The following is a 13,770-nucleotide window of genomic DNA, read 5'->3' on the forward strand; positions in this document are numbered from 1 at the left end:
TGATACTAAAGATATGGCACTTGGGCTTGTCTTTGAGAATCCCTCCAGTTATGCATATTTTTATTTATAAATAGACATTTTTCTCTGGCAACAGCTTTTATTATTCTCTCAGAGGTTCACAGCCTTCCAAAATTTAAGAACCACTTTTTTTTTGTTTTTTGTTTTTGAGACGGAGTTTTGCTCTTGTTGCCCAGGCTGGAGTGCAGTGGCGCGATCTCTGCTCACTGCAACCTCCACCTCCTGGAGAACCACTGATTTAACACAACTTAAGACTAATTTCCAGAGTGTTATACAGTAAGAATACTTTTAAGTAACACATAGCCTAAAGATACATTTTTCTAGTAGCTCTGGCTTAGGCAGAGGGTTTTTTTGACTAGATCTCTGGAAACGAAGTTATGAATGTGCTTAATATATGAAATAATAGTTTATACTTTAATTTTTGTGCCATGAAAAGTGATTTTTTTTTTTTTTTTGAGACAGAGTCTCTCTCTATCTCCCAGGCTGGAGTGCGTGGCTCACTCCAAGCTCGGCCTGCCAGGTTCACGCCATTCTCCTGCCTCAGCCTCGCGAGTAGCTGGGACTACAGGCGCCCGCCACCGCGCCCGGCTAATTTTTTTTTGTATTTTTAGTAGAGACAGGGTTTCACCGTGTTAGCCAGGATGGTCTCGATCTCCTGACTTCGTAGTCTGCCCGCCTTGGCCTCCCAAAGTGCTGGGATTACAGGCGTGAGCAACCGCGCCCGGCCGAAAAGTAATTTTATCATGAGAACTAATTGCTGAGTGTCCTTTTTCATCAGAATTTTCCCGAGTATTTTTAATAGTAGACATAGTTAACTAAGTCTTCGTGTACTTTAGGTTTAATTACCTCAGTGTTAACAAATTTACAGCGTCACAGTGTGTTTGAAAGTGACTGTAAGTGCAGCAGGAGCAGCACACATTTCTGCATGGTGTTCTTGTGTATCATTTGGTGGTTTAGTGCACAGTTGTGTCTCAGGAATTGAGCATCTCTCCTTCTGCTTAATTATCATGTGTGGGCCCTTAGGAGGGGCAGAGATGAGTTCTTATATTTGCAAATGTCATCATTAATTTATAAATGAGAAAATGAGTCACAGTGATTTTCAGCATTTGTCAATATTCATTCCTTCAAGATGAAAATAGTGCAGTTTTTTTTTTTAATCATTAGATATGTTTTCTTGTAAATTATTATTACTTTAGAGAGAGTGTCTCACTCTGTCGTCCATCCTGGAATGCAGTGGCATGACCGTAGCTCACTGCAGCCTCCAGTTCCAGCTCCGGCGCAAGCAATTCTCCCACCTCAAACTCCTGAGTAGCTGGGACTACAGATACATGCCGAGTTAAAAAATTATTTTTAAATTTTTTTTGTAGAGACGAGTTCTCAGTGTATTTTCCAGGCTGGTCTCAAACTAGCCTCAAGTGATCCTTTCTCCTCAGTCTTTCAAAGTGCTAGAATTATAGGGGTGAGCCACCTCACTCAGCCTTTGTTGCATATTATTAAGGCAAACTCATATGATTGATATGGGGGAGAATCATCTAATTATTATACCAAAATTAGCATTATTAAATAATTGTATTCATTTATTACCAAGTTTATTTATTGTAGGTTTTTGGGAAAATAAATCCAAAGAAAATTATGTTCTTACATCCAGTTTTTTAAAAATACTGAAAAGTCATTTCTTATATATTCCTGAGGTTATGGTGCCAAATTGGTGGGTAAAATTGTCTAATACCCTTTTTTTAAATAAACATTTTTAGCTTGAGAAATATGTGAGGGAAAAAGGGAAGGGAAAGAAAAAGGGGAAATTAATATTTGTCGTTCTTGTTCAGAAATATCAAAACTTTTTATGAATGTTGTAGACTAAAAATAGTTATTTACTCTTATAATGTTGAAGGGTTGGGATAAGCAGATCGTTTTCAGTTTTAAAGTTCTGTGCCAAAAAACAAAATTCTGTGATTGATTAGCTCTATGGCATTTCATATCATAGATGAGCAAATGGAGGTATTATGTATTTAAATTACATAGTAGTTGGATTAGGCAATAACATGATACTGGTTATTGATTTAAGTGGAACCTTTGGGATTTACATAGTCCAGCCTTGCGCCAATCTAGAGGTGGCATTTCTGACAGATTGTCATCTAGTCTCTGCTTAGTCATTTACAGTAATATAAGGAATTCATTAACTAACCAAGGCAGCCAGCCCAGTGTACATTTTAACAATTTGAATACAAAAGAAAACTCAGTCTTCTGCTAAACCAAAGTCTTGTCTCTCTTCCATCCACTTGTCCTAGTCCTCTCCTTTTTTGTTGAATGGGAAAAAAAAAAAACTTTCCAATATGATATAGTTCTTTTAGTTATTTTATTCTTCAGACTAGTTCTGTGTGTGTCCATATAACTGATTTATTTGTAAGACAGACAAGATGGCGTCAGGCAACCGGGGAGAAGTATTATTCAGTTCAACGAATTGTATAGGTCCAAAATTGTGAACTCTTGTAAGTCATAAGGAATGGAACACTAGTGTGGGTAAAATTAAATCCACAGATATGTCTACCTAGCTATATTACTACTTTGGTATCCAGCTAAGGAGTGTACCATTGGGAAAATAGGAAACTCTTTGGAAACTGTTCTTTTTTTGGGGAAACAGGATGAATCTATGGTCTTGAAGATGGTGAATATCTAAGCTCAGACTTTAAATTTCATTGTGTGTTTTAGGGCTCTACGTTAAGTCTTTCAAGGCACAAAAACTCCATAAGCTATTGCTTTAGATTATTTTGTGTTTACTAAGTGATATAATTATTAAAAATAAAAATTGTAACCATATTTATATGGTTCTTAAATATCACCAGTTTTAATAAACATAACAGATTTTCCTTGTAATTGTTTCTCAGAAGTCTACTGTTAAATGGATTCTGTGGGATAGTCAAATAATTACAGCTCAAATTAATTTGATTTCTGTCTAAATTGAATTCTTCAAATTAGTTTTGTACTTAATATCAATAATGGTAGTTTGGCATTAAAGTATCCTTCTAATTAATTAATTAGATTTCCTAAACATCTCACAAATTGCTTAAGAAGAAGGGACCATGCCATTTCTCATCTAGTACAAATTTAGGTATAAATGGTGTTTAATAAATGCTTACTCAATAGATAAGGCTTAATTTTTGTCTTGGAAAATAATTTTGTAATTGTTAGGTATCTCTTAAGTACAGTGAATTTTAATTAATAAACATCTTTGAAGAACTTCTAAAAACTGCAAATGTTCAAGAATATGCAGGTGAATAGTCAAATGAGGAACAGAAATGTGCCTGGTGAAAAAGTTTAACAGCATCAAAACTAGACACTGTGTGTTTTGAGATGCTGAAGCACTCTTATAACCAATTAAAGTATTTGTATTTTTAAATTGCATGTTTCCATTCTTTGTAACTACTTTGTTTTTCAGGTATATTCAGCAGATTCATTCAAATCTTTCCAAGTTATTTAGTTTGGAGTTTGCTTTCTACATTAAAAAACAAGTAAATTAACAACTATTTTATGATTAAGATGAGGGATCTCAAGGTTTTTGTGAAGTGGACCTTTTAATTGCCCCGTAATGAGGAGCTCATCCTAGAAGGAAGCTCCTCTGTGTATGCATGTGTAAGGACACAGATTGTGATGCCCCTGGGAAATTTACTAACAGTAGAACTGTAGAATCATAACAGGGTTGGGAGTGCCTGCTGGCTATATTCCCTTCTCAGTTGGGAATTTCAGGAAACTGAGGCGAGACGTTTATGGCGCAGAGAGGGATGTGGCTGCTGCAGCTGGCTTGGAGACCTGTCAGGTAAGGCTTAAATAGCTACCAGTAGATAATATTCTACTGGTTGTGGAATCCCTGGTTAATGGGTCCTGATAGGTATAAGAGTTCCTCTTGTGAACTTCCTGTTTAAATCTCATTGAATTGGCTATTTTGTCCCATAATTAGGGGGTAGGGGCTGGATGGGAGTGGGTAGGGATTTCCTTTAACTACGAGTTACCGATCCAGTGATCTACAGCTGCAGTGAAGTCTCTTGCTGCTCTTGGACTGCTTTCAGTGTATTATGACTCGATTGCCTTTAGAACATGGTACCAGTTCTACTGAAGCAGCTATGTGATTTTCAGCATACCGCTTGGTTTCTGTGTTTTAGAGTCTTCAGTTCTATAAGAAGGTAATAGTAGATGATTTTAAGCCTTTCTAATCTAAAATTCTGTGTTTTTGAGACATGGAAATCTGTAGAAGCATAGAGGACCGTAAAGAGACAGAAATGAAGACAGTGGTGCGAAGTAGTAAAAAGGGAAGGATAACATTTGTACTAGACTTAAGAAAGATTTTAGAAGGCATATGGACTTCTTGACATATTCTGTGTAAATAGAAAATCTTCCCATGGCTCCCTTTGTTTCATAGGTGGAGATGAGGGGAGTTTTGTTTCAGCAAATGTAAGATTAGAGTCTGGGGTGAATCAGAGTATTGTATTGGTTCTGGATGAACTGAGAAGCAGAGAGAACAGGTGTAAATAAATGCCCAAGAATATTTCTGATCTGTTTCATAGCTGAACGTGGAGAGTTAGATGTCGATCTTCCTTCCACCTCCTTCTTTAGTCAAGTAGGTTGAGAGCACCAGGGATCGTTTTTTCTTCAACCTTTTAGCTCAGTGATAACCAGAGCAATGTGCCTACTCAGAGAAGTAGTATTTGGAGAAGATAGTATTTGTGTGAATAAACTTACTGTTCTGTGTGTTACATGTCTAGTTAGGAGTGGTCCTCTAATTCTGTAGGAATGAATCAGATGGTTGTAGCCCCTTCTGTTTCTTGAATTATCCTTTGATTCTTCTCAGCTTGACCATGAAATTCATCTTTTTCTTATTCTTACTGCCTTTCAGATGTAGTTACTCTAGAGTAGGGCATGTAGGTAGGGTCTTAGTAAAAGGAGAGGAATTATAGATGTGGCCTTTTTCAAACCCCCAATGCACATAGGCATGTAAATCCTACTCATAAATGCCTGCAACAACCTAGATGTGGGTTGCATATTTATTATGGTAATAATGTTTAGTTCTAAAATTTTCAGTCACGAATCTCTTACATATTGATATGTCTGAAATAAGATGTTTTCTTAGGATTTCATAAGCACTTTTCTATATTTTACATGTGGTTGTCTAGATTTTAGCATGGTATTCCTATACATAGTAACTAATAACTAGTAGTCATTTGGTGGGGGTACCTTTGAGAAAACAGTAAAATTAACAGTAAACAATAACATTAAGATTAAATATATTAACATCCTATTGATGTTAATTGGTATTGGTGTAAAGGGTGTCAGTGTATTCATCAGCTGCTCTCTCAGCCATAGTTAATATAGGTCATAATCTTATTGCTCACTGTGTGCAAGGTGGTGTAAGTTAAACTGCCCAAACAAATAGATCCAAAATGTAATGACATGGCTTAATATGACAAAAATGTATTTCTTGGTTTTGTAACACTCCAAGGCAGGTGTTCAGGTTGGCTAGGATGCTCTTCACATAGCTTATAAGGGACACAGGGGAAGAGCTTCTCAGCATCTCTCAAGTGAGCTAGAAAGGAAGGGGAAGAGCATGAAGGAGCAAGAATGGGAAGATGGGATGACCCAAGCCTGGAAGTTTCTCCTGTGATGACTTTTGACTAAAATCTGGACTTAAACTATTTTAAGCAGCTTGGCTACATTTCCCAGCCTCCTTTAGAAGCAAAAGTTTTTAACAGTTGATCCTGGTTATCTCATGAATATACATTTGAGATATTTTCTCATTTGCATCTTTTGTAATGACTTTAAAAATATCACCAAAGCAGCTGCAATAACTGATTTATCTAGCGTCAGGGGAAATGAATCTTTCCAGCATACTTGAATTTTTTGGGTATCAGAAGCTTACAGTTTTAATTGTCAGAACTTTATATTTTCCAAAATTTTTCCATAGTACTCTCTGGCTTAAAACAAAATATAATCTTATTTATTGATGACTCTTGTTCAACTATATGTGCCTCAGTAATTGTATTGAACCAGAATACATTGACTCTTTACATATCCAAGTTTGTAGAGGAGTTTATTTCAAGTTATGTGATTACTTAGATTTGTTATTCTTTCCACTGGTCTTCTGCTCCAATGAATTAGTTATAACTTTTTGAAGGTAAGGTCTTTCTCTTGCTTCTGAGTCTCTTAAAGTGCCTGAAAGTAGTGCCTTGAATGGCCATAATCTGGCAAGCTTACTTTGATCATTTTTTTTGTTTTTATTGGCTTTTTTATTGGTAATTCTGTTGTGCTGTTTATGACAGTGATTCTCAAATTTCAGTCTACCAGAATCACCTAGAGGCTTGTTAAACTCCAGCATTTGCGTGGTTCCATCCCCAGAGTTTCTGATTTAGTAGCTCTGGGTGAACCAGGGAAGGTTTGCTTTTCTAATGTGTTCCCAGGTGTTGCTGATGCTGCTACTTGTCCTGGGACTTCATTTTGAGATTGACTGCTCGATTTAGAACTTTTGTCATTCTTATCTCCTCTTTTCTCTTAATCTCCCTTTCTCATCCTCCTCCTAATCTGCTGAGAGCTAAGAACACAAAGATATCTTTTAGTACCTCTTTTTTTTTTCTTTTTTTTAAATGAGAAAAAGGCTTTGAGTCAAGGACTTGAATTGTTTCCTGTGAATAAGGTATATGAGCTTTATATTATCCTTTGGCTGAGGCTAGTATCACTTCATTTCTGGTTAATGTCTGTGTTCTGAATAACTAGAGTTATTGTTGAATTCATGAATATAGGAGTTGCCGATGCTTAGTCATGAATAAATCTGGGAAACAGGGATTCCTTCCACCTTGGTAATGTTAGTGAGACAAAATATAAATTAGTTACTATAACTTTTAGTTTTTCAAGATACTTAGGAAATGAGTAGCATAAGTACTGTGGCTGTTTAAAATATAAAACCCTCAAGCAGAGTTCCATGGATGGAAAAAAAAAAACAACCCTATGGCTGGAACTAGTAATCAGATATCTTTTATTTACATGTTACACTTTAATATGTATGTTTTTAAATTGTTACAAAAAAATCAACTAAATTGTTCACATGAGAACATGTCCTGGCAAAAAAAGAAAGAGAAAATAAGAGAAAACAACTAAATTGTTGTTAATGTTAGATAAATAAGAGGCACTTATTGATTCAACCACAGTTTTCTTGAGATCAACTTTAATTTTTGTTTGTACTTTGGTGGTAGCTTTTTTCATTGGAAAGAAATCCAAAATTAAAATTACATTGTTAACTAAATCTTACTTTTTTGTGTGAATTTTTGTAATTAATTTTCATAAGTCTTGTCTTAGAGTAAGTTTCTTGTTTGTAAACAAAACAACACAATTTATCACTATGAATGAAGGACACCATTTACTCAAACATTCACTACCACTCAAGAAGAAAAAAATGGTTCTTTTCAACCAAAAAAGTTATATTTAGTAGCTAACACCTTTCTTCCCTCTGTTTTGATGCTTCGTTTAAGTAAGTGTTATTATTTAAAAGATTGCCACCATTGTAGAGTCTAGGGAGATCCCATCATTTTAGATCATTTGGCCAAGTTTGGGGACAAGCAGGTAGGTTACTGTTTTGTTTCTTCAAACATAGAGACCAAAGTAAGTAACCTACTATTACAGGCCAGTGGGTAAGATTCCTACTAGTATAGTTAAAACCCTGATGCTGGTTTTTTAAAATATGTTGAATTATTCATGTTTTTGGGATTTAGGCACTGCACTTTATACAATCAATATTCTAATGATATTTGTTGAATTAATTAATGACAGTTCATCTAGAAATGACACCATTAATACAGGCAAGACTGAAGTTATGTCAAAGGGAAGATTACTATGTGTAGACCAGGAAAACAAAGTAGTTGTGCAGGCTGTGATCTCCATCAAATATTGAGGACTGTGCGTTTGATAAAACTCAGGTTAAATTCATCATATAAATTGACATTATGTGCCTAAGTTTGGTCAATAAGATTAAATACATTTTATGAGAAAGCTTTAAGGTACTTAATTATTTTGTTAATGCTTATAGTATTTCTAATACCAGATAGTCTTAAGTATCTCTCATAGATAGATATTCAGCCAAAATGAAGTAGGATTATATAAATTAGTTGATGAAATTCTGTAGTTATTAAGGGGAAAATCAGAGATGGAAATTAAGTTGCAATTATTTGGGTTAGATCCACATGGCCTCTATTAAAGGTGATTTACATGTAAAAATAAGTCTAGGCAACACAGCATGACCTGGTCTCAAAACAAATAAACAAACAACAACCATAGGCAGGTATGGTGGCACACACCTGTAGTCTCAGCTACTTGGGAGCTTGAGGCAGGAGGATTGATTGAGCTCAGGAGTTCAAGGCTGGAGTGAGCTATGATCACACAATTGATCTCCAGCCTGGGCAGCACAGTGAGACCCTGTCTCTGAAAATGAAAATAAATAAATAAATAAATCTTTTTAGAGTACTTCGAAATTTGTCATTTTATTGCATAATATAAAGAGATTTTGTACTTTTAATCAGTTCATGGTGTTATAATTGAAATGTCACTGTTACGCAGTCATAAGGTAAGCATTTAGCACTTTTCCTTTATATTTACCCAAAAGTGAAAACCAGTTCTTGTTTACTTCTCAAAAAAATGAAAAAGAATACTTTATTTGTAATATCTTTGTAGTCTCATTCACAGAATTCCTAATCCCCCGCAACCCGGAGGCTGTAAAAATGAGGATAAGGGGTCAGAAATTTCCAAGAAGTGACTGTTGTTAAGATAGACATTGAAGGACAGCAAAATAAGAGTAGAATTAGGTATCATAAAGAGCATAGTCTTTGAATCCAAGGTTCACTTTACCCCGAATCTAGATGTTGGATACTTCAAGAGTAGAAAATTGTTCTATCACATCTTAAAAAACTGTTGTTTTAATGGTAACTATTGATTTGACCCACTTTAAATGGGATATATTATATTTGCATATAGAAGATGAAGCTCTAGTAGCTTCAACGTAAAAAAAAAAAAATCTTTGAAATGTATGCTCACTTTGGCAGCACATATGCTAAAATTAGAACAGTACAGAGAAAACTAGCATGGTCCCTGTGCAAAGATGACATCCAAATTCATGAAGTGTTCTGCATTATAATATATTTTTTAAAAATTTATAAAGATTAAAAAATAAAAAATTTATGAAATACTGTATTGAGAATTTAATTTCCATTGGCATAAACACAAATGATATGCACAAAATTACGTATACATGTATTAGGAATCACATTAAGTGTTTAGATAAGGGATCTGTTAATTTGAGTTCGAGGGTGAGCAACCCTTATCCAAAAACTTTTTTTTAAAGACTCCCTTTTATTATGTTAGGCTAAAATTGTAACCTGTTGACAGAAAATAACATAACTGTGATCTATGGGGAAATCAGGCCTCTATGAAAATAATGATTTGTGAGTGTACATATTCCCCATCAATTTTACAGAACAAGTTTTTAGGTTAGATTCACTATAAAACATCTGAATTTACAGATTAGAATACTATTATCTTTTTTTTTCTTGAGTAGCTTAATAGATATCCAGCATGTAGATTGTTAAACTAGAATACGAAAATTTTAAATCAGTAATTCTGAAAGGCAAATGTATTGGTATAGTTAGGAAAATCATGGGTAGTAACTTCAGATGGTTGCTTTTAGTAATTCTTTAAAAAGTGGGAAAAAATTATGTTAAAAACCTCATATAGAGGAGAAGGGATTTTTGTGATTTGCTTAAGTGCATTTTTTTCCTAATATTTGGAAATTATGACACTTTTTTTTTTTTTTTTCAGGCGGAGTCTCACTCTATTGCCCAGGCTGGAGTGCAGTGGCATGATCTCGGCTCACTGCAACCTCGGCCTCCTGGGCTCAAGCGATTCTCCTGCCTCAGCCTCCTGAGTAGCCGGGATTACAGGCGTGTACCACCACACCCGGCCAACTTTTGTATTTTTAGTAGAGATGGGGTTTCACCATGTTGGCCAGGCTGGTCTCAGACTCCTGACCCCAAGTGATCTGCCCACCTCGGCCTCCCAAAGTGTTGGGATTACAGGCATGAGCCACCATGACCGGCCTGGAAATTAAGACATTCTTATTAGAATTGTGGCTTATTTTGTTTGGAGGAAAAGTATATTGTGTAGCTGTGTGCATTTTTTTATGTTGCAAATTAATTTTGTGTTTGAACATTTATTCCTTGAGGAAGCTTTAGAGGTACCTCAGGATGTCATAAAATCAGTGTAGAAATTAAAAAGGCTTTTATAGTTTCACTGGCAAATATCAGGTTTATAGTCTTTCTAAAATCTAATCTCCCTGATGTTTTCCCTTTGTATTTCTGTAAAAAGAATATAGTTCCATTTATTTCATCAGAAATTCTGTTTTATTGCATTAACATTGATTTCATGTTAATCTTTTAAAAATTAACCAAAGATGTCTATCAGCATTTCCCAAGGTGCTTTTAAAATATACATTGCTGGCCAGGACCCCTAAACCTACCAATCCAGTTTCTCATCCAGACCTCCATTTTTCTTTTCTTTCAGTTCTATAAATGTCTTTTTTTAGAAAGCCTTTCAGGTATTGTGATGTCAATCCTATTTAAGAACCAGTGCCTTAAGAGAGTTGAGGCAGTTAAGAAGCACTAGTGTGGTCTGGTACAGTCAGGGAGAACAGGCTTCCCCCTTCCTCTTACTTTCAGTTCCATGTGGGTTTTGTTGTTGTTATTTTAAGAGGCAGGGTCTTGCTCTCTTTTCCAGGTTGGAATGCAGTGGAGTGATCATAATTTATTGCGGCCTTGAATTCCTGGGATCAGGCAGTCCTCCCACCTTGGCCCCCAAAGTGCTGAGATTACTGGCCTCCATATGTTAATAATTAGAAGAAAACTTTAATATATTGTTTATTATGAAAAATTAAAATTTTTCATGTTTTGGAGTTTTGTATGATTATGAAGATACTATCAGTGTGCATGTGAATGTATAATTTCTATATGCTGTAAAAATTATAGTTAACAAGGGTTTTAAACTGATTAATTCATTTTCCCATCTTCAGTTTTCTCTGTAGCTACTACCTAAGCTATGTGAAAATCTCTTAATTGCCTTAGGAAAGTATGTCCTAACTTGTCTTCATACCTCAGTTCATTTTAGAATTTATTAACTCTTATCCTACATTCTGTTTGCTGAGTTAAGGCTTTTTCTTCTCTAGGCTTTTATGAAGTTGAGTAAACTGATCATCTTCCTCTTGAGTATTCTTTATTTTTCTTTCTTTTTTGTTTTTAATTTCAAAACCTTCATTTTAAGAAAGATTCTTGAACAGGAAACCTAAGATTTATTTTTGTGCTCTTCATTTTCCGTATCTACTTGGCTTTCATATTGTATCTATGAACTGTCTTCTATTTTCCTTTTTTTACTCTTGCCATCATAGCCTCTTCCATGCACTATTTAGGCTAATTGGTCTACCCTTGCATTTCTTTTTTGTATAATAACAAAAGTAATCTTAAATATAGACCAAATCATGACTAAATTGTCATTAGAATAATTTCCAAGCCCCTTACCATGGCCTGCATAATCTGTTTTATATACCTATAATCTCACCTGTCATTCTTTCCCTTGTGTACTCCGTTCTGGCCTTTTACTGACATTCCCCAAATAATGTAAAGCTCCTTTTGATTCATGTTCTCTGCATGTGTCATTCCTCCCATTCCTTCCATGGCTGGTTCCTTCTCTTCTTCTTAGGTCCCTGCTAAAGTGTCACTTATAAAAAAAGGCCTTTGACAATGTAAAGGAAGTTTCCCACCATTATTTTCCATCCTCTTCCCCTGTTTACTTCCTTTAAATAATTGAAGGTTGTATTAAAATACTGCCATCTTTCTTTTCTGATTAAATGGACCTAGTCCCTTTGACTCTACTTCATATAGGACCTCACTCTTTTATGAAGTACATCTCCTGTTCTTTAAGAATATGTATTTGAACATGGGCAGCCTTTTCCCCATCATCTCTGTGCCTTTGCTTGGGCCTTATGTTGCCTGGAAGGCTCTCCTATTTATTGAGATCTTTGCCTACTTTTTATTGATTAGGTCAAATGTCATTTTCTTGGAAGTCATAGCTACTTCTCTGGTCATTATAGTATCTCCCATTTCTTTGCTTTTATAGTGTGTTGAGTATCTCATAATTTTTTAGTATTTTTGTCTTTCTCTAATATACACACACACACACACACATACACATACACACACACACACACACACATATATATATATGTATTTATTTTAGAGATAGGCTGTAGCCCAGGCTGGAGAGCAGTGGCTCGATTGTAGCTCACTGCACCCTCAAACTCCTGGGCTCCTGTCTCACCCTGTGGAGTAGCTAGGACTAGAGGCACTCACCACCATGCCCAGCTGATTTTTAAATTTTTTTTTTTTTTTATGGAGTTGTGGTTGCTGCAGGCTGGTGAAAGTTGCTCCAGGCTGGTCAAACTTCTGGCCTCAAATGATCCTCCTGCTTCCACCTCCCAGAGTATTGGGATTACATACGTGAACCCCGTGCATGGCCTTCATGTTAGTTTTATACGTATTTATTTCCTCCACTAAAGTTAAATGCTCCTGTGGTATTTTATCCTTTATTGTGCTCACATATGGAGAGCTACAGTTAAGTATTAAGATAGAACATTTTTAAGCATTTTAATGAGCTTTATGGTAGAATGTGAACTGTGTGAGTTTAGACCTAGGTTTTATTTCTCGATATCTTCAATTTTTAGAATCTTGCTCAGCGTTTGATCTCATGCTGGTTCCAGTGAGCTTTCATATATAGGTACAGATCAGAATCACATACGGTGCTTTGAAAATATAAATTCTCTAGTCCCCATCTAGGACCTATTAAATCAAAAACACCGATTTGGAGCATCAGCCTTTATCTATATTTTTAAAAAATTCACAGGAGATTCTAACATATACCCCTTTACATCTAGAGTAAAAAATGTTCAAAATGCCAGAAAATTTGAAGGAAGGTAAATTTTATCTGATTTGAATGAGGGTGTAAAGGAAAAAACTTTCATGGAAGAAGAACTGAGATGGTTTTTAAAGGAAGGATAAGATTTTTTTATCTGTTTTAAAAATGGGCAGTTGAGAATCAGTGAAGTTTGTTATTTTTTCTATTTGTTTTAACCAGTTTAGCATAAAGACAATGTTCTCAGTGAATGTTTAAAAATTAATTCAGTCTGAATTAGGTGAAGACTGAATGAACATCTGTGAAGAAAATCTCAGGCATGGTTCCAAGCCATAGGCTTAGAGCAGGGTTCTTTTTATTTTTGTAGAGATGGGGTCTCCCTTTGTTGCCCAGCCTGGTCTTGAACTCCTGGACTCAAACGATCCTCCTACCTTGGCTTCCCAAAGCGTTTTGTTTTGTTTTTCTTAAAAGCAAACAATACCTTGGTATCAGTGCATATTGGTTAAATATCAGCTCTCTAAAAGTGATGATTTTGCATGACTATTTAGAATATTGAAATCACATGGATTCTTTTGTTTTACCAGAGCTCTGTCTTAGGCTCTTAGTCCCTGCTTTTGTTATGTGGAGTTTCTTTTTGTCTTTTCAAATATTTATATCCAAAGAGTAGAATTTTGTTTTAAAATTAGCATTGTTAGGCCAGTGAAAACATTAGATTGGGCTGGAACATGGAAAAATTAATGGAAAATGGCCTAGAGGTAGACAGATTTT

The 13,770-nt window shown here is 35.3% G+C and overlaps 1 protein-coding gene and 1 non-coding gene across 8 annotated transcripts in view; both read left to right on the forward strand.

Annotated features, from left to right (window-relative positions):
* Window positions 1-13,770, forward strand: part of PAN3 (poly(A) specific ribonuclease subunit PAN3) — a 162,755-nt gene that overhangs the window by 91,204 nt on the left and 57,781 nt on the right. The window lies entirely within an intron of this gene.
* Window positions 9,077-9,183, forward strand: LOC112436969 (U6 spliceosomal RNA). Its single transcript, XR_003025632.1, has one exon. It is a non-coding gene; the product is annotated as a U6 spliceosomal RNA (small nuclear RNA).

The sequence above is a fragment of the Pan paniscus genome, chromosome 14 (assembly GCF_029289425.2).
Source record: "Pan paniscus chromosome 14, NHGRI_mPanPan1-v2.0_pri, whole genome shotgun sequence".
Lineage (NCBI taxonomy): Eukaryota > Metazoa > Chordata > Mammalia > Primates > Hominidae > Pan > Pan paniscus.